Consider the following 27,663-nt stretch of genomic DNA (forward strand, 5'->3'; position numbering starts at 1 on the left):
GCTGCACCTGGAGTATGCTGTCCAGTTCTGGGCACCAGTCCTCAGGAAGGATGTACTGGAAATGGAGCAAGTACAAAGAAGGGCAACAAAGCTAATAAAGGGTCTGGAGGATCTTAGTTATGAGGAAAGGTTGCAAGCACTGAACTTATTCTCTCTGGAGAAGAGACGCTTGAGAGGGGATATGATTTCAATTTACAAACACCGGACTGGTGACCCCACAATAGGGTTAAAACTTTTTCGTAGAAGAGAGTTTAACAAGACTCGTGGCCACTCATTAAAATTAGAAGAAAAGAGGTTTAACCTTAAACTACGTAGAGGTTTCTTTACTGTAAGAGCGGCAAGGATGTGGAATTCCCTTCCACAGGCGGTGGTCTCAGCGGGGAGCATTGATAGCTTCAAGAAACTATTAGATAAGCACCTGAATGACCGCAACATACAGGGATATACAATGTAATACTGACACATAATCACACACATAGGTTGGACTTGATGGACTTGTGTCTTTTTTTCAACCTCACCTACTATGTATATGCATCATGGTTTCATTTAATAACATGTAGCAACTTGTATAAGGTAATGGGAGACACAGGAATACTCAAAGTAGAGGGAAAGGAAGGGGGTAGGGAAAGAAGAAGGAAGAGGTCATGGTAATAGCTCTTTTACCCGATCATGGTGGGTCCTCACGAAGGTGCCACAGCTCCCAGACTTTATCGTGAGCCTCCAGCCTGTCCTGCATCCTAGCAGTCATTTTCGCCATGAATTTTCACATCCTTAATTCTAGCGAATAGGGCCTCAGGGGTAGGGGGGAGCGTTTTTTCCAATTTAGGGCTATAAGACAGCGTGCAGCTGTGAGGATGTGGCGTACTCGTTTTTTGTAGGGTGTGGGAATCTTCAGTGGTGATAATCCTAGTAGAAAAAATTTGGGGGGTCACGGGAACCGGTATTTCAAGAAGACGGGCCAGTAACTGTTGGACCGTGTTCCAGAAAGAGGCGATTAGTGGGCAGCTCCAGTAAATATGGAGGAGGGTACCTTTATCTCCCTGACAGGGCCAACAATGGTCAGAACGAGTAGGATAGCTATCATGGAGCACATCTGGGGTCATGTACCAGAAAAGGAGGATTTTATACGTGTTTTCTTTATACAGTGTGCAGAGTGAGCTCTTTGCTGCTTGGGACCAGATCGTTTACTTTTTTAACTGCTTCTTTCACACACATCGCAGCTGTCTGGCCTTCTGATGACCCCCCCATGCTCACTGCTCTAATCAATGGTCCTTTTGCTATTGATTACAGCAGTGTGCAGGGGAATGTGCAAGACGGCTGGACAGCCAGGCCACTGTGTTGTGTGAAAGCAGCTGTCCGACTCTCCTACATACGGCCAGAACAGGGTATTTTACCTTTGCTGCAGCACTTGGCAGCTAAAAAAAACAAGAGACTCAATTCATACAGTATGTGGATACTGTAATTTCTGGTAAAGATAAAATGATCCAGTTACGCTATTTGCACCAAATGTATTATACACCTTTTGGGTTTTTTCAAGATGAGGAAACGAGAAACCCCTGTGATATTTTTGATCTTCCAAATATATGCAGTCCTCTGGACTTCTGGGTATAATTGAGGATGATCTTATGGATAAAAGCCATACTTGTACTAGATGCATAGAGGCTCTATGACAAAAGTTTTTTTGTGAAGATTAAATATTAAACCACTCGCCGACCAGCCGCCGCAGTTTTACTGCAGCAGATTGGCGCGGCTGGGCGAAACAACGTTATGTTATGCCCTGTACATACGAACGGACTTTTCGACCGGACTGGTCCGGCGGACAATCCGACCATGTGTGGGCTTCATTGGACCTTCAGCGGACTGTTTCTGTCGAAAATCTGACAGACTTTAGATTTGGAACATGTTTCAAATCTTTCCGTCGGAACTCCACCGGACCCAGTTCCTATCGAGAAATACGCTCGTCTGTATGCTAGTCCGACGGACGAAAACCGACGCTAGGGCAGCTATTAGCTACTGGCTATCAACTTCCTTATTTTAGTCCAGTCATACGTCATCACGTACGAATCCGTCAGACTTTGATGTGATCGTGTGTAGGCAAGTCCGTTCGTTCAAACGTCCGTTGGAAGTCCTTCGAAAGTCAGTCGGAAAGACTGTTGGACCTTTGTTGCCAAAAAATCCATCCGTGTGTACAGGGCATTACGTTGCTTCGCCTTTTGCCCACTAGGGGCGCGCCCGCAGCGTGTGCCCGACCCCGATGCGAGTGCCAGACGGGGAACGATGACCAACTGGCTCCCGCGATCGCTCGTGACAGAGCGGTAACCGGGATGTGTGTGTAAACACACGCATCCCGGTTCTTTCAGGGGAGTAGAGACTGATCGTGTGTTCCTACCAAGTATGAACGCTGATCTCTCTCTCCTCCTAGACAGTCCCATCCCCCCTACAGTTATAACACACACCTAGGGAACGCAGTTAACCCCTTGATCTCCCCCTAGTGTTAACCTCTTCCCTGCCAGTGACATTTATACAGTAATCAGTGCATTTTTATAGCACTGATCGCTGTATAAATGTCAATGGTCCCAAAAATGTGTCAAAAGTGTCCGATGTGTTCGCCATAATTTCGCAGTCCCGATAAAAATCGCAGAGCACTGCTATTGCTAGTAAAAAAAAAAAATAATAATAAAAATGCCATAAATCTATCCCCTATTTTGTAGACGCTATAACTTTTGTGCAAATCAATCAATACACACTTATTGCAATTTTTTTTAACCAAAAATATGTAGAAGAATACATATCGGCCTAAACTGAGGAAATTTTATTTTTTTTTTTTTGATAAAAAATGTGGGATATTTTTTATAGCAAAAAGTAAAAGATATTGTTTTTTTTTCAAAATTGTCACTCTTGTTTTGTTTATAGCTCAAAAAATAAAAACCGCAGAGGTGATCAAATACCACCAAAAGAAAGCTCTATTTGTTTGGGTACAACGTCGCACGACCACGCAATTGTCAGTAAAAGCGACGCAGTGCCGAATTGCTAAATTTGCCTGGTCATTGAGCAGCCAAATCTTCCAGGGCTGAAGTGGTTAGCAGTATTAAACCCAACATTTATTATATTGCAGCTTATCAATTCATAGATGTGATGGCTTTCTTTCTTTTATTTTCATCTGGTGATCCAGCCAGTAAGTCTGTTTTTCTTGAAGTTACAGGGATGAGGCAGACCATTTACCATTGACAGGGGTGCTTAATATTATGAACTTTTATTCATGTATGTAAAACTTTTATCTCAAAAGGTAAAAACGGTTTGCTGTAACTGATCCTAAAGAATTAGCTGAAGTTTAGCTTCAATGTTAAATTTGCTACTATTTCTAACATTCCCATCCCCCCAGACTGACAATGCTGCTGTCCAAATCTGCCCCCAGTGCTCCTTCATCCAGAGTGGGGCGCTCTAATACAGGAGGTGTGTTACTGACCAGATCACCAGGTGAAAGCTAATGCAGCCACCACATCTAATGATTGGTAAGCTGCAATATATAACGTTTTTGGTTTTGGATTTAACCACTTGCCAACCGCAATACCTATATAAACACCCCCCCCCCCGTGCTCGCTCGTGCTCGGCCTTATCTTTTCCACCGGTGCGACCGAGAAATGATCCGATGGTGGGGCTGGCTGGTCATGGAGGCGATAAAAGGCAGGGCGGAAGTATTTTTTTTTTTTTAAAGCAAAATATTGACATTTTTTTTTTCTCTTTTGCATTTAAAGGTCTTTTTGACCCCAGATCTCTTCATAAAGAGGACCTGTCATCCAGGGGCGGATCCAGAGTCTAGTCTCGGGAGGGGCACTGCCAGAAAATATATTTTTTTGGGGTACATCTATCGGGGAAAAGGCTGGTGTTGGCGCTTCAATCATCACGGCACCATGGTTGTTATGGTGTCAGGATGATTGAAGCGCATTATTACTATTATTACATTGTTGTAAAAAATTAAATAGTTTAACTCACCATAATGCAGAATCAGTGGAAGCCCCGAGTGTGTCACTTGCCACGTCCCCTGTCACCAGATGCAGATTGTCACTTGCCACGTCGCCTGCCACATGTTGCGGATTGTCTCTTGCCACATCGCCTGTCACCAGATGAAGATTGTCACTTGCCACTTGCTAAGGTGGTCTCGTGTCCCAGAGACAGGCAGCAGAGAAATGTTGTAATCCCCATTAGTATAGAATCCCCCCTCAGTACAGAGCCCCCATTAGTATAGAATCCCCCCTCAGTGCAGAGCCCCCATTAGTATAGAATCCCCCCTCAGTGCAGAGCCCCCATTAGTATAGAATCCCCCCTCAGTACTGAGCCCCCCATTAGTATAGAATCCCCCCTCAGTGCAGAGCCCCCATTAGTATAGAATCCCCCCTCAGTGCAGAGCCCCCATTAGTATAGAATCCCCCCTCAGTGCAGAGCCCCCATTAGTATAGAATTCCCCCTCAGTACTGAGCCCCCCATTAGTATAGAATCCCCCCTCAGTACAGAGCCCCCCATTAGTATAGAATCCCCCTCAGTGCAGAGCCCCCCATTAGTATAGAATCCCCCCTCAGTGCAGAACCCCCATTAATATAGAATCCCCCGTCAGTGCAGAACCCCCATTAATATAGAATCCCCCCTCAGTGTAGAACCCCCATTAATATAGAATCCCCCCCTGCACATGTCAACCCACATATACATGGACGTGTGCTGTGCTGTGCAGTGCACTCATACTTGTTAGTTAGTAAGTTACTGCTGTCTGCTGTATTATAGTAAGGAGGCGCCACTTCAGGCTGTGTCACGCTGTCACCGGCGTCACGTCGGGACCGGGTAGGTCGGCTCTGAGAGACTCGAGTCCGACCTCCGACGTGACGCCGTGACCCACTCACACACTGCAGTGTGACTGACGTCACTCGTTGCTAACGCCAGGGCCGCCTGGCGTCTAGCAACGAGTGCAGGGAAGAGGCTCCACCCACCTCTTTCCTTCAGTGTCAGACAGTGACCGCCGCTGCCCGTACCACACGCGAGTCTCTCTCTCGGCGCCGCTGATCGGCACATGTGAGAGAGAGACTCGGGCCGGCAGCGGAGCGGCAGCCAGGATACAATAATTCAGAGTGTGCTATTATTTCGGGGGGGGCAATTGCCCTGTTGCCCCCCCCCTGGATCCGCCCCTGCTGTCATCATTATTTCTATTACAAGGCATGTTTACATGCCTTGTAATAGGAAAAAAAAAATTGAAGAGGCAGTGCAAAATAAGAGATGATAGGCTCAGCAATGGCATGCAATGCAAGCTGCTGCTAACAAAGCAAACAGAATATTGGCATGTATTATAAAGGGGATCAACTCCAGAGATAAAACGATAATTCTCCCGCTCTACAAGACTCTGGTCCAGCCGCACCTAGAGTATGCTGTCCAGTTCTGAGCACCAGTCCTCAGGAAGGATGTACTGGAAATGGAGCGAGTACAAAGAGGGGCAACAAAGCTAATAAAGGGTCTGGAGGATCTTAGTTATGAGGAAAGGTTGCGAGCACTGAACTTATTCTCTCTGGAGAAGAGACGCTTGAGAGGGGATATGATTTCAATTTATAAATACCGTACTGGTGACCCCACAATAGGGATCAAACTTTTTCGCAGAAGAGTTTAACAAGACACGTGGCCATTAAAATTAGAAGAAAAGAGGTTTAACCTTAAACTACATAGAGTGTTCTTTACTGTAAGAGCAGCAAGGATGTGGAATTCCCTTCCACAGGCGGTGGTCTCAGCGGGGGGCATTGATAGCTTCAAGAAACTATTAGATAAGCACCTGAACGACCGCAACATACAGGGATATACAATGTAATACTGACATATAATCACACACATGGGTTGGACTTGATGGACTTGTGTCTTTTTTCGACCTCACCTACTATGTAACTATGTAATATAAAAAAAATTTAAAGCGTCCCTTATCCTCTCGTGCTTTTACGCAGGTCGCGCCCACATATGTAAACGTCGCTCAAACCACATATGTGAGGTATCGCTGTAAACGTTAGAGCAAGAGCAATGATTTTGGCGCAAAACCTCCTCTGTAACTCTTAACAGGTAACCTGTAAAAAATGTTTGAACGCTTTACCTATGAAGGTTTTTAAGTACTGAAGTTTGGCGCCAATCCTACGTGTGCGGAATTTTAAAGCGTGACATGTTGGGTATCTATTTACTTGGTATTACATCATCTTTCACAGTATACAAACAAATTGGGCTAACTTTAGTTTTTTTTATTTTTTAAATCATGAAAGTGTTTTTTGTTTTTTTTCCAAAAAATTGCTTTTGAAAAATTGCTGTGCAAATACCGCGTGACATATAAAATTGCAATGACCGCCATTTTATTCCCTAGTGTCTCTGCTAAAAAAAAAAAAAAAAAAAAATCTATATATAATGTTTAGGGGGTTCTAAGTAATTTTCTAGCAAAAAAAAAATGATTTTTACATGTTGGAGAGGAATGTTAGAATAGGCCTGGGCTGGAAGTGGTTAAATCAGAGTTTAGTGTCACTTTAAAGCCTAATGTATTTTATAAATAACTTTGCTGTGATTTGTTCTTTTGACACATGAAAGGGTTCCTGAAGCTCCACCTGCTGGCTTAAAAGCAGAAAGCAAAATTTTAATATGCAATATTTTATAGATACCTGACTTAAAAAGAAGAATGTATTTTTTTTATTTTTTTTTTACTGGCTATATTAAATAAAGAAACTATGTGCAAAACCACTTTTCATACTTCTAAATAATAGTTTATCCTGTGTAGTTAAAAAGCAAATACGTTTTTATTTGAATATTTACCCAACCAGGAATGCTGCTGTAATGAGAACGATATAAATACCTTTTTATTGCAGTAATGAAGCTCCTTTGTTGTGTTTGTAACAGAGGGAAGGTTAAAAGGGCGGAGAAACAAAAGTTTAGACAGTCTTCATGTCACCTGACGGCACCCGGACTGGGAAATAGGAGAGGCTTAATTTTTTTTTTTTTTGGCAGAAAACAAAGTTGGCTTTGTGGATTATGTTATGTTCTCGTATCTCAGCAAGGAGTTCTGAAAGCTGTGAAAATTACCCTTTCCTAATGCAGGTCAACCACCCCCCTGGTGTAAATGTGGTGAGTACATTAATCTATGGACAGACAACTCTATCCTTATGCAAGATCACATCTATCGCATGCTTCAATCAACCTTAAGGCATGCCAAGTTGAAGGAACTGCTATTCTAGGATTTGTAAATACACATGGGCTCTCTAATCTTTGTTCTGTGTAGGTTTTGTACAAAGATGCCTGAAGAAAATGCAGTTCATTTTTAGAGAATTTTATTTAGGTTCAATTTGTTTTTATTTATTTATTTTTTTTGTATTATCATTTTCATTCTGTTTTCACTTCTTTTCTGGGTACCTATCTACTGCTCACTACAAAAGCTTAGTTTAAAAAAAAAAAAAAAACATATAAAACATGGTGATTAAACTGGTCAGTATTTGTAAATTCTCACTTACTATCATGTTAACATTTGCTTAAAAGGAAAAGATAAAATTTGAGTGTTCTCCAGTGCGTGCCTGAAAGTCGGCATGACTTTGCCAGGCAACTTCGAAGCAACTTCAAGGCAACCTCAGGGAATGTCTGGGTAATCTTCCTGTAATGTCGGATCCAAATCACATCAATTAAGATAAGGATCCGACTTGGAGGCAACTTGTAGGCAACTTCCATTGAAATCTATGGGTACAGGTCGGCTAGAAGTCGCCTTTGATGTAGTACAGGAACCTTTTCTGAAGTCGGAGCGACTTCTGTAGTTTACATTAAGACGGCTCTCATTCACTTCAATTAAATTTCTTATGTCCAGCGACTTGGGGCGACTTGAGGTCTGACAAGTCGGATCCCAAGTCGCTGTAGTGTGAACCGGCACTCAGGGATTATTTGACATGTGCGTCAGCCCTTGCTGCCTCTCTGAAAAGCGATCTTGACATGCATTTGACAGGCGGTAATTAGGCGATATGTTGCTTCCTTGCCATCTGATTTAATGCAGTAAATGCTGCACCACTGCGCTGACATTGCATGGCTGGGAAGTTGTGGTGCAGCCCGGCCCCATAGACTGTTGTAAGTGGTGTTTGGTGGCTGTAATGCCTGCTGGAATTGAAATGCTGTTTAACTTTTAATGCGGTGCATATACAGCCCTAGAGGACTACATGCTCTTTTTTAGGTGGGCAGTTGGAGTGGGGGTATAAAGGTGACTCTACCTCCTGGTTTTAATGCCCCCTAGCTGCACATGTAAATGAACCCTTAAACACAAAAAATAAAAAAGTGTTAAGGTGAACTTCAGTTAGCTTAATATGGATGCTCCCTTCCCACTGTGTATACAGGATATAATGCTCATTAGTCCAGAGGGGATAAGATAGAGCATAGCGCCTCATCCCAATGGTTATGGTTGTGATGACCATGACCAGTCCCATGAAGCTGCTTCTTTTCCCCGGTTGTATTTTCTCCCCTCTTGCTGACATTATCATGTACAATGTCCTGCAATGTGCATGATTATGTTGAAGGACCACCCACATTCCAAGGCAGGAGTAAAGAGGACTGGAGCACCAGATGACGCAGAGTTGAGTTAGCTGAAGGACACCCAAATGTGCTCCCCCCCCCCAAAAGAAGTGCCCTTATACCAGGGTTCCATAGAACCGTAGGGTACCTTCAGAAGTTTCTAGGGGTTCCTTGAGCTGTGGCTGATTGACCTCGCATCTGATGATGCCTTGGTCCGAAACCACTTGGCAGAGCCAGTAGCATGACACCATTGATCTTTTTAACTCTTGGGAAGGGTGGCCTTCTGGCCATCAATGTTAAGGGCATTCTTCCCGCTGACCACCAGTGGGTCCCTCTGGGGTAAAAGGGCTGAGAAAGTTTGGTCCAGGCCAGGGTTTCTTAACCAGGGATCCATGAAGCTGTGTGCTGTGAACTTGTCTTGCATACAAACGGCACACAATTGTTGGCCAACAAACACGAATGTAGTGACGTACTATGTGGAATGTCAGCTGTTGAACGCCACCCTTTGGGCACCTTCTGCTAATGTCGTGTTTGGTGAGCATTGATTCTGAGCATGCGTGTTTGTACTTTGGACTTTTGTGTGACGGACTTGTGTACACATGATAGGAAAATCTGACAACAGACCATTGTCCGCCGAAAATTTACTAGCCTGCCATCCAACATTTGTTGGCAGAAAGTTGTCTGATGGAGCATACTAATAATCGGATTTTAGGCAAATAGTCTGTCATCACACAATTCCCTGCCGAAAACCTGATCGTGTGTATGAGGCTTTATGGACAGGTCACACTGGACCCCAATACCATAAAACTCCCCTCTCCCACTCACTAATCTACATTCCCCCTCGCCCCTCTCTGTGTAGTACAATCCCCACCCAACCTCAAAAAAATAGCATATACCATAAGAAAAACAGTATCTTCATAGCCATAGTGTCAAAATGAAATTCCCCAAACATACATCAATCACAGCCCCTGGCAACGTGAAAGCAGGGTAAGAATCAGTGGCGGAATTACCAGGGTCGCAAAGGTCGCACTTGTGACGGGGCCCTGGCATTCCGTCACTGTGGGGGTCCCAGCGGGATTGCTATTCACACGGCTCTGAGCAGAGAGCGTGTCTCTCATGGAACAGCAGCACAGAGACACCGGCATTGACAGTTCTGTTTCCCTCTCCGTCTGTCCTCTCTCGCATGGGATGAGAGAGGACACACAGCTGATCTGCTCCCCCTTATCCCCTCTCCTGTGTGCGCTCTGCGGGCAGTCAATTGCACAGCTAACGAGCTCACATTTCCCGCAGACTACACAGGAGAGGGGAGGGGGGAGCAAATCAGCTGTGTCCTCTGTCCTCCTGTGCGAGAGAGGACGGACGAAGAGGGAAATAGAACTTTCAATGCCGGCTCTGTGCTGCTGTTCTATGAGAGACATGCTCTTCGCTCAGAGCCGTGCTGTCCTGAGAAGGCAGACGGCACTGATGGCACTGATAGGATTCACTGATGAGCACTGATAGAAGGCACTAATGGGCACTGATAGAAGGCACTGATAGAAGGCACTAATGGGCACTGATAGAAAGCACTGATGGGCACTGATAGGAGGCATTTATGGGCACTGATAGAAGGCACTAATGGGCACTGATAGAAGGCACTAATGGGCACTGATAGAAAGCACTGATGGGCACTGATAGGAGGCATTTATGGGCACTGATAGAAGGCACTGATGGGCACTGTTAGGATTCACTGATGGGCACTGATATCGGGCACTGATAGGAGGCATTTATGGACACTAATAGGAGGCAATGATAGGAGGCACCAATGGACACTGAAAGGAGACACTGATGAGCACTGATAGGAGGCATTGATGGGCACTGATGAGAGGCATTGGTGGGCACTGATAAGAGGCACTAATGGGCACAGGTAGGCCACATTGATGAGCACTGTTAGGCACCACTGATAGGAGGCACTAATTATCAGTGTAAAAAATTTACTGACATTCTTGACAGTTAACGGCAGTCCTTTCCTAACGCAGACACAGCGTGGGAGGAAAGGGCTGCAGATAACCGGCAAGTCTGTTTTACATGTAATCAGCTGATCACATGGTAAAAGGCTGCTGTGATTGCGCTGGATGCATGTCCCAGGGGGAATGTGGGAAGCACGGTTTTAGGAGGATGTCCATGGACACCGAGGCTCGGATGGAAGGGGGGCCCATCATGGTTTCTTGCACCGGGGCCCTAAAGGTTCTAGTTGCGCCTCTGGTAAGAATATCAGAGATATGAGCAAAGAGTATATTCCACAGTCACCAATATTTAGTATACATCATCTATGTTCAAGGCTCGCGGAACAAAACAACCCTTCTGACATACAGACAGGGACGAAAGTGGGACTAAGCATTAGTGTCAGACTTAGAAGTCCAACAACTCCAAACTCTTTAATTCTTTTACCTCTACTGCCCTACCATTCTACAAGGACATGTTTAGGCAACGTGGCCGTGGAAAATGGTGGGACGGAATTCACCAATCCCTTTGGAGCATAAACATTTGAATAGCATATTTAGCTATTTAGCCAGTTTTGATGTTTGTGTACCTAATACTGTCAGATTCTCCTGGGGCTGCACTTTTCCCATTTTATCAAAATGTGGGCATGGACACAGATATTTTGCCATGCGACCCTTCTTGTCAACAGCACTCTAGTGCCCCGTACACACGGTCGGATTTTCCGATGGAAAATGTTCGATGGGAGCTTTTTGTCGGAAATACCGACCGTGTGTAGGCTCCATCAGACATTTTCCATCGGAATTTCCGTCACACAAAATTTGAGATCTGGTTCTCAAAATCCGTTGTCGTAAATTCCGATCGCGTGTACACAATTCCGACGCACAAAGTTCAGCGCATGCTCGGAATCAAGCTGAAGAGCTGCACTGGCTATTGAACTTCATTTTTCTCGGCTCGTCGTACGTGTTGTACGTCACCGCGTTCTTGAAGTTTGCAATTTCTGACCAACTTTGTGTGACCGTGTGTATGCAAGACAAGTTTGAGCCAACATCCGTTGGAAAAAAAACATGGATTTTGTTGTCGGAATATCCGATCAATGTCCGATCGTGTGTACGCGGCATACAGCTTCTGTCTTCCATAGTGTTGTGGCTAATACATAAAGCTACAGCATCACTTTACACAGCTGTAGAAAGTGTATAACCCGTCCTCTTCACCCACAAGAGCAACCATTCACCCACGAGCCAGATGAATATTGTCTGCTAAAATTGCTATTGCAGCTTACTGAATTTCATTAAATTGAAGTCTGCGCCTTTTGTAGATTAGGACCTCAAGACATATTAACAGTTACCGTACAATCATATGTATGCAAGAGTGGACGTAAATTCAAAACTATTTTTTTTAGTTATAAATTTAGTAATAGAAAAGGGGAGGGTTAAACCTGATGCATTTTTTTTTCTTTTTTGCTGTTTGTGTCCTGCTGAGTGAATTCCCTTGACTTCCTGTCCTGGAAATGCTACAGGAAAGGACATTTCACCAAAGTGAATGGATTGCCCATTTGAAAGGGTTGTTTGAAGGATCTGTATTCACATTGGAAGATTTTCCCACACCCCTTGCTCTAATGAAAACGTTTAGATTTCCCCCCACTTTTCCATTTTGGAGTCGATACTCGTCAGGACAGATAGAGGACTGAGTCTCCCCAAAAATTCTTACAGCAGCTCCAGCCTTTGCCCCCACTATCCCAAATATTGCTTTTACATACAATTTAAAGGCTAAGGCTGGCCATACATGTTCAATTTTCTTGTACAATTTTCCGATTTACCAAAAACCATATAATATGAGGTCAACACTAAACAACTTTCAATTGTATCCAATTTGGCAGGCCCTTGCACTACATAGTTTAAGGTAAATCTAAGGGCACTTTCACACTGGGGTGGGGGGGCATCCGTTGTTTTTTTGGCCTCTAGCAGGGCGCTTTTTAACCCCCGCTAGTGGTCGAAAAAGGGTTAACAGCGCATTCAAAGCGCCACATTGCGGGCGCTTTGGCAGTGCTGGCCATTGATTTCAATGGCAGGGGCGTTTTAGGAGTGGGGTATTCACCGCTCCCACACCGCCCCAAAGCTGCTGCTTGCAGGACTTTTTTTTCCCGTCCTGCAAGCGCACCGCTCCAGTGTGAAAGCACTCAGGCTTTCGCACTGGGGTGGCAGGGGAGGTGGTTTTTTAGCCCTATTTTTAGCCCTTTAGCTCCTGAAAAATGCCTCAGTGTGAAAGTAGCCTAAAGTAAAATTGTACAAGAAAATTGAACATGTATGGCCAGCTTAAATGCACTTTTGTAAAAAAGAAAAAAAATATTGCAAAAATAAATTGCAAGTAAAAAATGTGTATTTATTATTTAATTTCGTTTCGCCCCTCCTCCAGGGCGCCATCAAGATGTAGCCCTGGAGGAGGGGCAAATCGTGTCGACATACTTCCGGTACGTGTTAAACCATTAGCGCAAATTACCGTCTCCGTTGAACGCACACCATTCAGCGGTGCGGTGATTTTCTTACTGATGCCTGTTTTTGCCAAAAATCCTGTAAGTTGTGCATTGAATGCGCTTGATAATTGATGCCAAACGTTATTTCACTATGAGTTCTCTCTCTGTTTGCCCATCTATGGAGTGTGGTATATCCGTCCTGTCTTAAAACATCTCCCTGCAAGATTTTACTGACAAACCATCCAGCATATCCCCAGATCATTTGATCAATGCCAGACTGCGAAGCTGAGGATCCAATGATTTTGGTGAGTGGGGACACCAAAGGGGGAGCCACTTCACCGTTTCAAAAGTTTTGGAGCACCGTTGCACTTTTCACTGGAGCACCGGAGCACGTTTCGATTTTATGTTTTTTGTTTTCTCTTAACATTGATACAATAGGCACTGTTTATTACAATGTATATTGCTTGATATAGGCTGCTAGCGCTGTTTTATTTATTTTTCATTGTTTGAAGGTTGTAGCACCTTTGTGCAACAGCTGCGGTCTTCCTATTCATTTTTATTAACTTTTGTTTATTCATATTTCACTATTTGAGTTAACTCTCCAGCGCGAGTTTTTGAATTAGATATATTGGTTATTTATTCAGCCCACAAAATGTTTGCTATTGTATATTGGCAGCAGATACAGTGTAAGAACAATCAGGATATTAATGTGTACTTTTATCATCTGCTGTAAAGATGTTTGCTTTCCCAGACAGTGTATCATATTTATACAGGGCGTGCCTGCCACCTGATGCCATGTACACAGCTTTAGATGTGGCTTTATGGATAACTTTTACAATGGACCTTGTGTCTCATACAATAATGTATGATCAGTTTACTGGACACTATGCAGTTCTTTTATCCCTCACTTTAAGGTCAAAGCATGAGCTGTGTGTTGAATAATATCTTGTATCATCATTATACTCTTTTATTTCATATTTCTGACCCTGTTAAAGGAGAACGTCATTAAGCATCACTGGTGGATGGCAACTTAAAGGGCAAGTCTACTTTCATACATTAAAAAAAAAAAAAAACATAATAAAAACAACATACACAATTGCTACAAAGCTATATTGTATTTTAATGTTTTTAAAAATGACATTTCCTTTTCAAACTGCAGCTGCTGTAATTTTCTGTAAAATTTGCTTCAATATGGCAACCTGGAGGCATTCTGTATGCTGTTGGTGTACAGAACGCCTCAAGAAATGGAATTTCCTGCTTCTGTGATTGGCTCACTGATTTTCTCAGAAATCTGCACTAAGATGCAAGTAAAATTATAGGCGTCCTCTGCAATAAAAATGGTATTTTGGTAATATACTCTACAAAGGTTAAATACTTCTAAAGGGACGCTGACACTGCAGCCTATCTCATCAGATTATGAAGGGTACATAGTGGAACAAACCGCTATTAACCTCCGAGCAGAAACAGGTAGGACTCTAGAAAAAGTTTAACATCCCTGTAATGTACATTGATCACCCAGAGGTGATTATTTTTCTCTCAGCAAAAGTGGAGTTACTCTTTAAAGTTTAAGTTTACCTTTACAGAAAATCTGTAAGGTGACCTTACATTGGACCCCCTGCCCATCTCACCCGGTCCCGCTGTACCAGATTGCCGTGATCCCTAACTGTCAAACACGGAACGTGAAACCCCTGTGGCTTAATCTCATGTCCGCATTGCATAGCCAGTATGGATTACAGGGATTTGAATTGGTCAGCACAGCCGCGTGGACGGTGCTGACCAATCAGAAGCCGTCCAGCCCATACAGTCAGTACTCAAGGAGAGAAAAATGCTGGGATTTCAAATCCCTGGACAGGTGAATCAGCTTTTTGGTGTCTGACCAGTGGCGGCTGGTGGTTTATTTTTTTTTTGGGGGGGAGTAAACAAAACAACCACCCCCCATCTCACCCCCCCCGGTCGGGTCACCCGCAACCCCCATCTAAAGTGTAACTCCACTTTAATAGGAAAATTGAGCATATACATTTGTAATATTTTCCTATTGTAATTTAATGTTTATTAAAAATGACTGTAGTTTATTGTAAAATGCAATATGGCTACCTGGAGGTTTTCTGTACACAGATGGTGTACTGAATGCCCCCCAGATATGTCATTCCCTGTTTGTGTGATTGGCTCACTTGTTTTCCCAAAAGTCTGCACTAAGATACAGGTAAGATTTCTGGCATCCCCTGCAACAAAAATTTATTTTTTGGTGAGATTCTTCCCAAGTGAAAGCATATCTAAAGGGATGCAGACCCTACCACTTTTCTCATTAGAATCGTGCAAGTGCAGCAGTTGATTGATAATTATAAAACCGCTCCAATTAGATTCACTTTCCACATGGACAAACTAACGGCTATTTCTTCAGAATAACAAAAGTTTGTTAAACTCCCTGTAATGTACATAGACCACCCAGAGGGGAGTGTTTTTTCTCAACAAAAGTGGAGTTACCCCGCCGGAACACACCGGTCAGCACTTGCAGCCACTGGCTGAGACCGCTGATTGGAAGCTGATGGGCAGATGTTTTTCAGGCATGCCCCTTCGACAGAAACCGGATGTTTGGCTGGCTCAGACAGGCTGCAGTACGCACGGGCTGAAACAAAAACCAGCTGATACCGTCCGATATTCAACCCATGTGTATGGGGCTTTACTTACCCAGGTCTCTGCTCCCACAGGCTCCTTCCAGGTATAATCTTGTCTGTGTTTCTATTGCACACCTTCCTAGAAACAAGACTCATCAATAGTGGGTGCTGTAGCAATTACCAGCTGGATACTGGAAGCATCAAGAAATTGTACAAATTTGGCAGCACACCAAGGATCTTCAGTCACCGTCCAAAGCTTATTATTGCAGAGAGATCACATCACAAAGACAAGTGCAATGTTTCGGAGCCACACAGGACCCCTTCGTCAGGTCGGTGACATGTCATCACATTTCTGATGAAGGGGTCCTGCGTGGCTCCAAAATGTTGCACTTGTCTTTGAGATGTAATCTCTCTGCAGTGAAAAACTTTGGACGATGATTGAAGATCCTTGGTGTGCTGGCGAATATGTACACTTCCTTCCAGATATGGGTGGCACAGTGGTGTAGTGGGTAGCACTCTCACCTAGCAGTAAAAAGGGCCGCTGGTTCCAATCCCAACCACAAGACTTCCTGCCTGGAGTTTGCATGTTCTCCCTGTGCCTGTGTGGGTTTCCTCCGGGTATTCTGGTTTCCTCCCACACTCCAAAGACATGCTGGTAGGTTAATTGGCTTCTGTCTAAATTGTCCCTAGTATGTATGAATGTGAGTTAGGGACCTTGGATCGTAAGCTCCTTGAGGGTAGGGACTGATGTGAATGTACAATGTATATGTAAAGCGCTGCGTAAATTGACAGCGCAATATAAGTACCTTAAAAAATAATAATATAAGACTGATACAAACAGCCTCTTCTCCCGCTATGCTTCATCTGTCGGAGTTCAGAACAATGCAGAGCACATAACCCTGCACTGGATGTGAGGATGCTGAGGGACAGTCCACAGGTGGAGCGTAGAGGAGTAAAGGAGAAGACCTACAGGCATTTAGTGCGGGGGGCAGTCCCACTGCAGGGAGGAATTCTACTTTTCCTGGAAGCGGTCTTTAATGTCCATGGATTTGGAACAGGGTGCCTAATATGCCAATACAGGTGTGATGAATAGGGGGCCACAAACTTCTGGTCATGGTGTATAACTATACTATAAAAATAGCAAAGACCCACAGAAAGTTCAGAGTAGAAAAAATCTATGGAACATGTTTGTCGGTTGTTGAGTGGGGACCTTCCATGGTCTTTTCAGTCTCTCTGCACAGATGATATTGGATGTTTCATTCATCTGATTTGTTCTCTAGTGTTACCTGGTGACAATGGGCCGTTAGGACAATGGAAGGGCCTCTTGGCAATCAGATAAAAGGTACTTCTTCTCTGAATTGTTTTTAAGGTACTTTTGCTATTTTAAGAGTACTGTTCCACATCCTTTAGTTCTTGCCGAATGATATTTTTACTACAGCATGTGACTGTATAAGTCTTTGTTTAATACCTACACATACTGAATGGGCTGTTTATTTATCTAATCTCTCTTGGTAGAGCACAAAAAAACAGGTCGGTGATGAGAACAGTGATTGGTATTTGTAGTTACAAATGTTGTAACATCACCGTCCTAGAGAGAACTGTGTGTCATTGTTTGTGCTAATCGGACAGGTTTTTTTTTTTTTTTTTTACTAGACTGCGTGTCACAGAAATTGTATTAGATGCTATAATAGTACTATGTGGAATCATTCATTACAAATGACTGTCATTTAAAATCGTGGCTATGCTGTTTTTAATTCAGATTCAGGTTTGCACACATCTCAGGAGGGATTTTGGTCCACTCTTCTTTACAGATCTTCTTTAAATCCTTAAGGTTTCTTGGCTGTCACTTGGAAACTGGAAGTTTCAGCTCCCTCCATAGTGCTGTGCCTTTGGTAAAGCAGTTATGCTGTAACCATGCATGGTCAAGGGCTAATTTTGGCCCCAAAAAAATGGATGCTCTTTTTGCAGAGCATATCAATAATTTTACACGATGGACTGCTTGTTTTGCACTGATGTTTGTCTGAAATTTAAGTGGAAGAGAAGGCCACCCAATAACTTACCTATTAAACTAAAAAAAAATCATTTCTATTGGTCTCAGCCTCCTTTTGCTGCTGTGATCTGACTTCCTTCTTAGGCCCCTTTCACACTTGTGTGACATGTACTGTGACTTGGGACTGCAAAATCGCATGACAAGTCATACCCCATGTTTTCCAATGAGTACCATTAAATCCGATTTAGGGGTCTTCAAACAAGACATTTAGATGATGAGATAGCGAGTCCAGATCTTAAGATAAGTAGGTGCTTTATTGTGTACACTGCAGCGGAGAGACACAACACACACTGATATTCAGCACTACCAGGCCGAACGAAGAAGGACGTGGCTCTGACTTAAAAACATCATGTTTAACAATATATACTTTATGAATATGCATAAGCACTAGGCGTGGTATAGGTGTGATCGTATAGTTTAGTCCAATCAGTATTTATATATTCTTAGAAGCAAGGGAACAGGTAAATGGGTGGTTACATCATGTGACTGGCAAAAAAATAGAATTTAGCCGTATCTGGTCAGTTCAGACTGGTTTTGCTACGAAGCTATGAGTAAGCACTTGTTTTGCTACGAAGTTCAGCTATGAGTAAGCACTTGTTATAAGTGTGAAATGCGTCAGCTGATTCCTGTACGTTCCTGTCACAGTGTCTTGTGTATTCCATGATCCAGATTTATCAATAAAGGCACTTGTTATCTTGTCCGGTGTGCGGTCATCCAGATCACCTCGTCCATTTCTACTTGTCTCAGCATTAGCCAGCACCTGGGGCTCTTCCCACTTGGAGGATTTCTATCAGCCTAGACCTACCTGAGCGGTGGAGTTTCTTTTGGTTTTGCTACGAAGGCCTATTTTGAGCAGCTTTCTGGGTTCTTATCAGTAGTTTGTGTCGTCACATATTCAACAGTTTCGAATTCCCAGGAATTGAAACAAGCCATCTAAGAAGGAAAAAAACAAATCAAGCATAATATAAATTCTTAAAGCGATATATATATATATATATATATATATATATATATATATAACTCAACATTATCAGACCCCTATAATTCTACTCAGTACCGTTCATATCTGTGCGACTTCAAGTAGTCCCTGCACTACTTTTGTGTGACTTTGATGTGCCTTGAGGTCCATGGACCTTAAGATTACACGGGCATTGCTTCAAAACGCGTTGAATTTGCGACTTTGCGATTTGCGCGCGACTTTCAGGTCAACAAGTGTGAAAGAGGCCTTAGAGCAATGGTTCTCAACTCCTGTCCTATGCATTAAGGTGAAAAAACATCCGACAATACCTGACCCTTTGAAAGTCCCGCACTCGCCCCCGACATCCTCTTCGCCGCTCAGCCTGGCCGTTGATTGGTTACAGTGGATGAATTGAAAGCCATTGGCTTGCACTGCTGTCAATCACATCCAATGACGCGGCGCGCCAGGGGCGGGGCCGAGTGATCCAGTGAGCGGCTATGGCCGCCGGCTGTATCACGGAAGCGCGCCTGCAAGTACTCAACACCATGTGAGGGAGCTCGCATGAAGGTGTTGAGTCCTTGCGGGGGGGAGCCGAGACAGCTGCTGAGGGACCCCAGAAGAGCAGGTTTGGGGCCACTCTGTGTAAAACGAGCTGCACAGTGGAGGTAAGTATGATATGTTTGTTATTTAAAAAAAAAATATATATATATATCTTTAGTGATCCTTTAAATCTTAATTTTTAAAAAGCAACTGTCATCTCTGTCCCGAGGTGGCTCCTCCTCTGACCCGCTGTTTGCTCAGCAACAGTCCCATTCACTTATTTAATGGAATGGCTGGTGATGCGGCTGGTAGTTGGAATCTTGAATATTTGCAAACAAAATGAAGGTTTCCTATTTAGAATAATAAGCTGTCAGGTTAGTAAAACAGCAATATCAGAACCAATTTTAGGTTAATAGGTTAATCCCACATAGTTGGAGAACTCACATTATTTTATTTAATTAAAACAATACCAGTGCATGTTATCTCAGCTGGCAGTGCTTGTATTCAGTGAATGAGTTTACCAAAAATGTAAATATTGCAAAATCTACAGCCTCGTGCTACATAAGTAAGCTCAATTTCATGCTGAATAAACTAAATCATTAATGTATCTTAAGTAGAAAACTATCTTTAGATAGATTTTTACTCCAAAATCATTTTATTAAAATTTTTTTTTATGAAAATTAAAAAAAAAATCAGAGTTAAATCATAAAAATCTGATTTTTTTTTTTAAATCAATTTTTATCCACCCTGATTGAAGCCCTGATGAAGGGGAGTTCCATTAACCCCCAAAACACGTTGACTGTCTTTTATTACAATACCAATAAATTAAATTGGACTCTTATCTTTTGGTCTGGCGCTCCTTCCATGTATGCACGTCTTAAAGCAGCGCACATGACCACACCTACCGTGCACTGTTCGTTCCAAATAAATGGAAGAGAAAGGGAAAAGGAGAGGTTTTTGAGCTCGAAGAGGACATAAGAAGAAGATAGAAAAACACAGTAAAATTATATAATGAAAATTATACATTCTAAAAATAGATTGTAGGGCTTTTATGCAGTGGATGCATATGGATTCAGTTTGAAGAATAAGAATATAATTTAGTATTGATTTAACTCTTTCACTACCAGAGCTGTTATTGTGTTTTTTTGCACACATGCATCAAAATCATTTTAGGCCTGAAGATTACATAAAACCCCCAAAACATTATATATTTTTTAAAAGCAGACACCCTAGAGAATAAAATAGTGGTACTTCCAATTTTTTATGTCACATGATATTACCACAAAGGTCTAGGAAACATTTCAGTAAAAAAAACACTAGTTAATTTTAGGGCACACACATGCAATAAATTATCCAATTTTTTGGTAAAATATAAAAGACGAGATTGCACCCAGTAAATAGATACCCAGCATGTCAAACCTGTCAAAAATGTGTATGCACTCGTGAAATAGCGACAAACATCAGTACCCTATTTTTTCCATAGGTCATCAGTTTAGCGTTATGGAGGAGGACTGGTGCTAGAAATATTGCTCTTACTCCGGCATGTGCATTGGTACGTAACGTGTATCGCAATCAGCGTTTTCATGCGTAGGTGCCTTGTTCGTATGTGGGGGTGGAGTGGCCTGAAAAACATTTTTTGGGGTGATTTTATGTGCTTGGGTGTCAATTTCATTTTTTTTTTCATATTTACTTTACCTTTTTATTTTTTATCTTTACACTGTTCTTTTAAAAAAAAAATTGGGTCACTTTTATTCATATTACAAGGAATGTAAACATCCCTTGTAATAGAAAAAAGCATGACAGGTCCTCTTAAATATGAGATCTGGTGTCAAAAAGACCTCCGATCTCATGTTTACACTAAAATGCAATAAAATGCAAAAAAAAAAAAAGTCCCTTTAAGAGCTATGGGCAGAAGTGATGTTTTGAAGTCGCTTCTGCCATGCAATGGTATGGAGCCGGGTGGGGGCCATCTTCCCCTCACTCAGCTCCATAACACAGAGGGGACATGATCCGATCGCCTCCGCCACTGCCGGCGGCTCCGGTAAGCAGCGGAGGGCACCGGAGCGCGGCGGGAGGGGGCCCTCTCCCGCCGCCGATAAAAGTGATCTCACAGCGAATCTGCCACAGAGACCAGTTTTATCTGAAAGCGGTCCGCCCACTGTAGAAGGGGATACCAGTGTTATGGCAGCTAGCTGATACCATACCAACGATATGCCTCTTCAAAGTGCCGCCGTATATGGTTAATTCTGTTAGCTTGGAGAGGGGGCCCTTTATATACAGCACAGCCTTATGGGGTTATAGTGTCATCCCGATATAATTTCTCTTATTTGGACTATACTTTTAGCTTGGGTTTTTTTGTTTTCCATAGTAATGGCTTGTTTTTCTTTTGTTTTTTTTATAGTATAAAGTTTTTCATTTCAGTTGCTATCCAGGGCTCCATTAGAGATTTTATCTCCCTTGCTGTTATGGAGATGATTTTACCAAAGAGGTGAGAAAAATCTCCAAAGCTTTAATCATTGATCATATTGTTACAGCAGATAGCAACGTTTCATTTGTCACATGCCTGATGAAGGGGTCCGGCGTGGCTCTGAAACGTTGCTATCTGCTGTAACAATGTGATCGATGATTAAAGCTTTGGACCCATTTTGGAGATCTTGGTGTACTGGTGACACCCGTCTCTCTGACTATTCATGGTTCCAGCTGGTGGTCGCTTCAGCACCCACTTACAAATACAGCTATCTCTACAGGGATGTGTGTGTACTGGCAATAGTGTGTTGGAAAATCTGCAGGGACACAGACCGAAACATAAATCTGAGAAAGGTTTTGGCCTTTCCCTACTCTACTAAAATAGATGTTTCTTCTGCCTGTCTTGCAGGTGGAGATTTACCCTCACTTTCTGTTTGGTGAAACCTGTGTCACCAAGATGGAGGGGAAATCTCTCTAACGGGGCCCTTCTCTACCCTATCCAAAACGAAAATAGAAAGTTTTGGCTGCGCATACACTTTAAAGTTTAAGTCCAACTTTTAGTAAAAAAATAAGAAATTCAGAAATTCACCCATATTTGCGGGAGGGTGGGGGGGGGGGGGGGGGGGGTGTACGTTTATTTTTATTTTTTTTCCATGGGAGCATGCAAACCATTGCTCCTGCGATCAGTGGATGGTAGGTGCAATGCCAGGCTCCTGCAGGGACTTCTTCCAGCTCTGTATCCGTACCAAGGTGCAGGCTTTCAGTTGGAGAGTTGAAGGAAGTGTCAATGTCAATGGTGACTACCAAACTCATGTTCCATTGAAAACTAGAAGTCTATCTACCGTGGTGGAAGACGGAACTTGTAGTTCATTCATTCACAGATCTCTGTTCAGGTGGAAGAAGAGTGGGAGAAGGGACAGAGCTGCAGGGCAGGCAAAGCTAACAGAATTAGGATCCATTCACACCAGATGCAATTGAATGCATTTTTTACTCCATTCCAACTGCATGAACAGCCCTAATTGCAGGTTATTCTATGGACATAGTTTACACCATTACAGTGGAGTAGGGTTGCCACCTCATCCCTTTAAACTCAAACACATTAGAATTACACAGGTTCTGAGGCTAATTTAATGCAGATAAGGCACCAAGTGAGTTTAATTACCACTTTAATCGGCCACTGAACCTGTGTAATTAATATGTGTTCGGGATGAGGTGGCAACCCTACAGTGGAGCGCAGTGAAAAAAAGTACAGCAAGCTGCATTTTTCTGCACTGCATCATACAAAAATGTGCACAAACGCACCATAGTTGCAACGCATTGCACATAAAAGCCCAAAGAAAGAAAGAAGTGCCCTCACAGGATAAATGTGGTTGTAAAAACACGCATCAACTGCATGTGAATGCACATAAAACGCGCATTAAGTACATGCAAATGTGCATGAAAAATAGGCGCAGTAGATGTGCAGTTTCTAGTGTGAATGGGCCCTGGGGATTTGAACATTTTGGGTATGATTAATTTATTTTTTTGGAATGGCTAACACAATTATAGTACCTACTGTATTCAGAACAGGTATGCTTGGGAGCATATTAAATTGGAAAATGTTAAGTCTACGGCATACATTGCAGTTTAGTAGTTAGAATGCAGAAGGTAGAATAGGAGAAACAAAGATAAGAGAAATAGGAATTTAAACAAGAGGAGAGAGATAAGGGCAGGAGAAAAACCAGGACAGAAAAAGAAGACACGTTTGGCATAGTCAAATTTGGTAAAAGAAGAAAGAGAGGGTAACAAAAAGAATTATAGGTCTTAAAATCAGGGGTAGGCAACCTTGTCACTCCAACTGTTGTGAAACTACAAGTCCCATGATGCATTGTAAGACTCTTGACAGCCACAGGCATGACTCCCATATTAGGAGACATGATGGGATTTGTAGTTTCACCACAGCTAGAATGTGGAGGTTGCCTACCCAATATACCAGGGGTCCGCAAACTACGGCCCTCCAGTTGTTCAGTAACTACAATTCCCATCATGCCCAGTCGTGTCTGTGAATGTCAGATTTTTGCAATGCCTCATGGGACTTGTAGTTCCGCAACAGCTGGAGGGCCATAGTTTGAAGATCCCTGCAATATACAGTACTATACCCAGCCATTAAAATCTCCTATAAACTTTAACAGCTTCATATAATTTTAAAAGTCATTTTCTATCCTTTTAGATTTGTAGCTTTAATTCCGGATCTCCTTGCCATAGCAATCCTTTCTTGAGGCACTTGCTGTAATAGGGCAACATTGCTCTGTCCTTGTCTCCCAATTGCTCTACTGTGTTGGTTTTATTCTATCACTTTTGCTTGCAGTGAAGATTGCATTTGGCCATGCCAGTGCTTGTTCTTGCTGCATTTTTATAATTATCAGGAAATCCTGAGCGCTAAGGCACAACAAAGAATATAGAAAAAAACAGTTAAGGTTTTTCTAAAAAAAAAAAAAGTATGATACCTGATACACAGAGCATACTAAATGTCATCAGATTAGAGTTTAAACCTCTGAAATTAAAGATGAACAGAGCATATCCCTCTATAGTTTGCACTAGCCTCAATCCAAAGCACCTAGTATGATTTCTGTTTTACTCTCTTTGATCTCTCTCTGCGTTGCTCACATCTGACAGGTTATCCTGACACCACAGAATCTCGGGACACAGCTCTGCCCCTCTTCCCTTCCAGCACACAGAAGGTGATTGACAGCCTCAGTTGTGCATGTTTTCCAATGAAACTGTATAGAGGGTGGGGGGTGTCCTTTCCCTCCACTCAGGTCTCAGATTACACTCAGCTTTCATTTCCTGGCTGTGCAGTGTGTGACCTTAGATCCCTAACCCCTGCCAGCTGGAACTGAGAAAAAGTCTTTGATCTGTATGTTTAAAGTGGTTGTAAACCCTTACAGACCACTTTGTGCTACAGGTAAGCCTATAATAAGGCGTACCTGTAGCTACCCAGCATATCTCCTAAAGGAGGTTAAGGAGATATCCCCTGTATTTGCATGTGCTGATGTCATTGGCACATGCGCGCTGACACAAACTGAAGCAATGGCATGTATGTGCCGTTGCTTCAGTGAGTGTGCCGTTACCGCGTGCATGCGCGGGAGTGACCTCATCGTGGCTCTGGCCAATCACAGCGCTGGGCTTCGATCTCAGGTGGGTTTTACATAATGATAGCTCATTATGCCTTCAGAGGCGGCTCTCTAATTAGGCAAATTAGGCGGTCGCCTAAGGCCTCGCACTCACCGGGGCCTCGCGGCCGCCTAATTTGCCTGTTCGCAATCACTGAAGTTGACGCCGGCGGCTCCGCCTACCCCCACTGGGACTCTGTGGCTTAGGAGCTGACGGACAAATCAGATACTGCCCGCAGCCTGAGGAATAGCGGCCTCATCACGGAGTGTCCCAGTCCGTGGGGCCTCATGTGTAAGTTTTGCCTAAGGCCTCACAAAGCCTAGAGCCGCCTCTGTATGCCTTTGTTTTGCAGGTGTTAGTTTTTTTTTTTTTTAAAGTGGTTTTACAACCAATTGAAAGTGGTTGTAAACCCTTCACAATCACTTTTGACTACAGGTGAGCCTATAATAAGGTTTACCTGTAGCTACCGTTAATTTCTCCTAAACTTGGATAGTTTAGTAGATAATCACTGTAAATGCATGTTCACGATGTCATTGGCACATGCACACTGAAGAGAAAGCTCGTACGTGCCGTTTCTTCAGCTGGTGCGCCGTTACCAACATCGCAAGTCTGGCCAATCACAGTGCCGGAGCCCGTGATACCCGGAAGTAACTGCCAGGACCGCTGCGAGGGCTTCGATCTAAGGTATGTATATCATAATGAGCTATGCATTCTAGCTCATTATGCCTTTGTCTTGCAGGTTTCTTTTTTTTTTCTGCCTGGGTTAACAACCACTTTAAGAAGCTGTAGAGAAGTGGAGGCTGCAGATAAACAGGTACAACTTATGCAGCGGGATTTGTTTCATCTCCTGTGTATCACCCGAGGCCAGTCACTTCAGTTGGTATATGTAAGCTTCCATGTTTTTTTGAATCGCTGACCTGTAAAAAAGAAAAAGCATTCAGATTACAAAATCGCAGTGAGTGAAGTCAGAACTTGAGATTTCAGTGAGCATTGAAGGCATTGGATCGTCATCAGAGGTTAGGCGGGCAGCATTTTCATAGGGAGATATCAAGAAAGAAAGTGTCCATATTTTATAAAGTACATGTTTTTTTTTAACAAATATAATAATAGGATTTTTAAAAAAGTAAGTTAGATAAACTACAGGTATGTGGTTTTTGCATTTCAAAATCATAATTAACATGAAGAGTTCTTATTGAAATTAAAAGCCGGTTCCATTAACCTCAGCCTCTATTATGTTGGTAATATTTCACTATGATTAAGTGCATGCTTATATTTCACTAAACAGCCAGAGTTGAATTGTTCTCGAGGTTCAGATCACTGGGGCGATACGACCGCATTGCCGTTGCTTGGCACTGCACAGTCCTGTCCCTATTTTTCTAATGTTTGGATGATAAAAAGCAGTTCAAAAATGTGCCAGGCAACTGTTAGAGGGCAGAGATTGTGAAAATGATTAGGGTACTAAAAATGTGGTCAGGTCCTTGTATTGTATTCATTAGTGTTTTGTTAAGTCAGTATCCCCATAGTTACAAGGTCGGCCTATCTTGAAGAAAACCCACACATAAAAACACTAAAAATCTGAAAAAAGTAAAGCACTTGAAAAAAAAAATATTTTAAAAATACAACATATTGCAGGAGCCCGCTCTCGTAAGATTTTGAGTACCCGCCTTTCCTTGGAGGCAGAGGTGGGGCACAGTGACAGCGCAGTTACCTTCAGGAAACAGCTGGAAGCCAGGGTACAAGTATTAAAGTGTTACTAAACCCACAACAGTAAAATCAGTCTGTATATGCAGTAGAGCATGCTTGTTATACTCAGGCTGGAACCTAAGGGATTAAGCCTCTGCTTGGTGTAAAAATGCCTTTTGATCCTGTCTTCTCTGAACCTCCCTTCTTTCCACTGTCCCCAGTCCAGGCTAGAGGAAAAGCTGCACATGCTCAGTTTGGTGTATATTGCTAGAGATTTTTTTTTTTTTTTTTTTTTTTTGGGAGAGTGCATGTGATCAGTACAGGGCCAATCAGCACTGTCCATACAGAGGATCAGGGGTCCTGAAGCCTCATAGAACTGTCAGAGGAAAATGAAAACGCCTTCTACAAGCTGTAACCAGACACTGATTGAAATGAATGAAAGACTGCTATATACTGCTGATGAGAAAGGGTATTTAGCAGTGTATATGTACTAAAATAATTTTTCTGTGTACTGTGGGAAACCAGATATAGTGAATGCAAGGTCCTGGGTTTAGTAACACTTTAAGTATTTGATTTTTTTATTCTTTTATTTTGTGTTTTTTTTCCTGCATTTCTTGCAAGGTCTACCTTATCAAATTGAAAAGGCAGACGGCACAACTCAGTCTACCAGCTGATGGGAAAACTGGCGGTTGTATGATTTTAGCTTTCTTTTTTTGACTATGTAAAGTATTATTATTGCGATTTTTTTTTTTTTCCCCCCATTGCGATCTTGACATCCTTTCTATGCAGAGAATTCTCTCTGCTCTTCTGAAGCCACAGCCTCAAAAGAAAGGGAGAAAAAAAACGGGCATTCTGCCAAGAATCACAACATTCTTTAGCAGTGGAACTAAGTCTAAACGTTGTAACAATTTGTCAAAGGAATACACTTCTGTGTGTAAATGAGGGAAGTTTAACCACTTAAACACTAAACCTTTTTCTGACATTTGTTGGTTTCAAGTTAAAATTTTTTTTTTGCTAGAAAATTACTTAGAAGGCCCAAACATTATATATATATTTTTTTAGTAGAGACCCTAGAGAATAAAATGGTGGTTGTTGCAATATTTTATGTCACACTGTATTTGCCCTGCGGTCTTTCAAATGCATTTTTTTTTGGAAAAAATTACTTTAATGAATTAAAAAAAGAAAATTAACCAGTAAAGTTAGC

The 27,663-nt window shown here is 42.6% G+C and overlaps 1 protein-coding gene across 9 annotated transcripts in view; it reads left to right on the forward strand.

Moving 5' to 3' along the window:
- Positions 1 to 27,663, forward strand: part of SHANK2 (SH3 and multiple ankyrin repeat domains 2) — a 951,897-nt gene that overhangs the window by 203,558 nt on the left and 720,676 nt on the right. For 3 of the 9 annotated variants that reach the window (XM_073604230.1, XM_073604232.1, XM_073604233.1), the window contains exon 1: positions 6,972 to 7,125. The exons of 1 other annotated variant lie outside the window; for it this stretch is intronic. The gene's annotated coding sequence lies outside the window, so the exon portion shown is untranslated. Of the gene's footprint in view, positions 1 to 6,969; positions 7,126 to 27,663 lie in introns of those variants that run through there. 5 more of the 9 variants (XM_073604226.1, XM_073604228.1, XM_073604229.1 and 2 more) reach the window with 3 other exon arrangements.

The sequence above is a fragment of the Aquarana catesbeiana genome, linkage group LG11 (assembly GCF_042186555.1).
Source record: "Aquarana catesbeiana isolate 2022-GZ linkage group LG11, ASM4218655v1, whole genome shotgun sequence".
In the NCBI taxonomy this organism is placed as follows: Eukaryota; Metazoa; Chordata; class Amphibia; order Anura; family Ranidae; genus Aquarana; species Aquarana catesbeiana.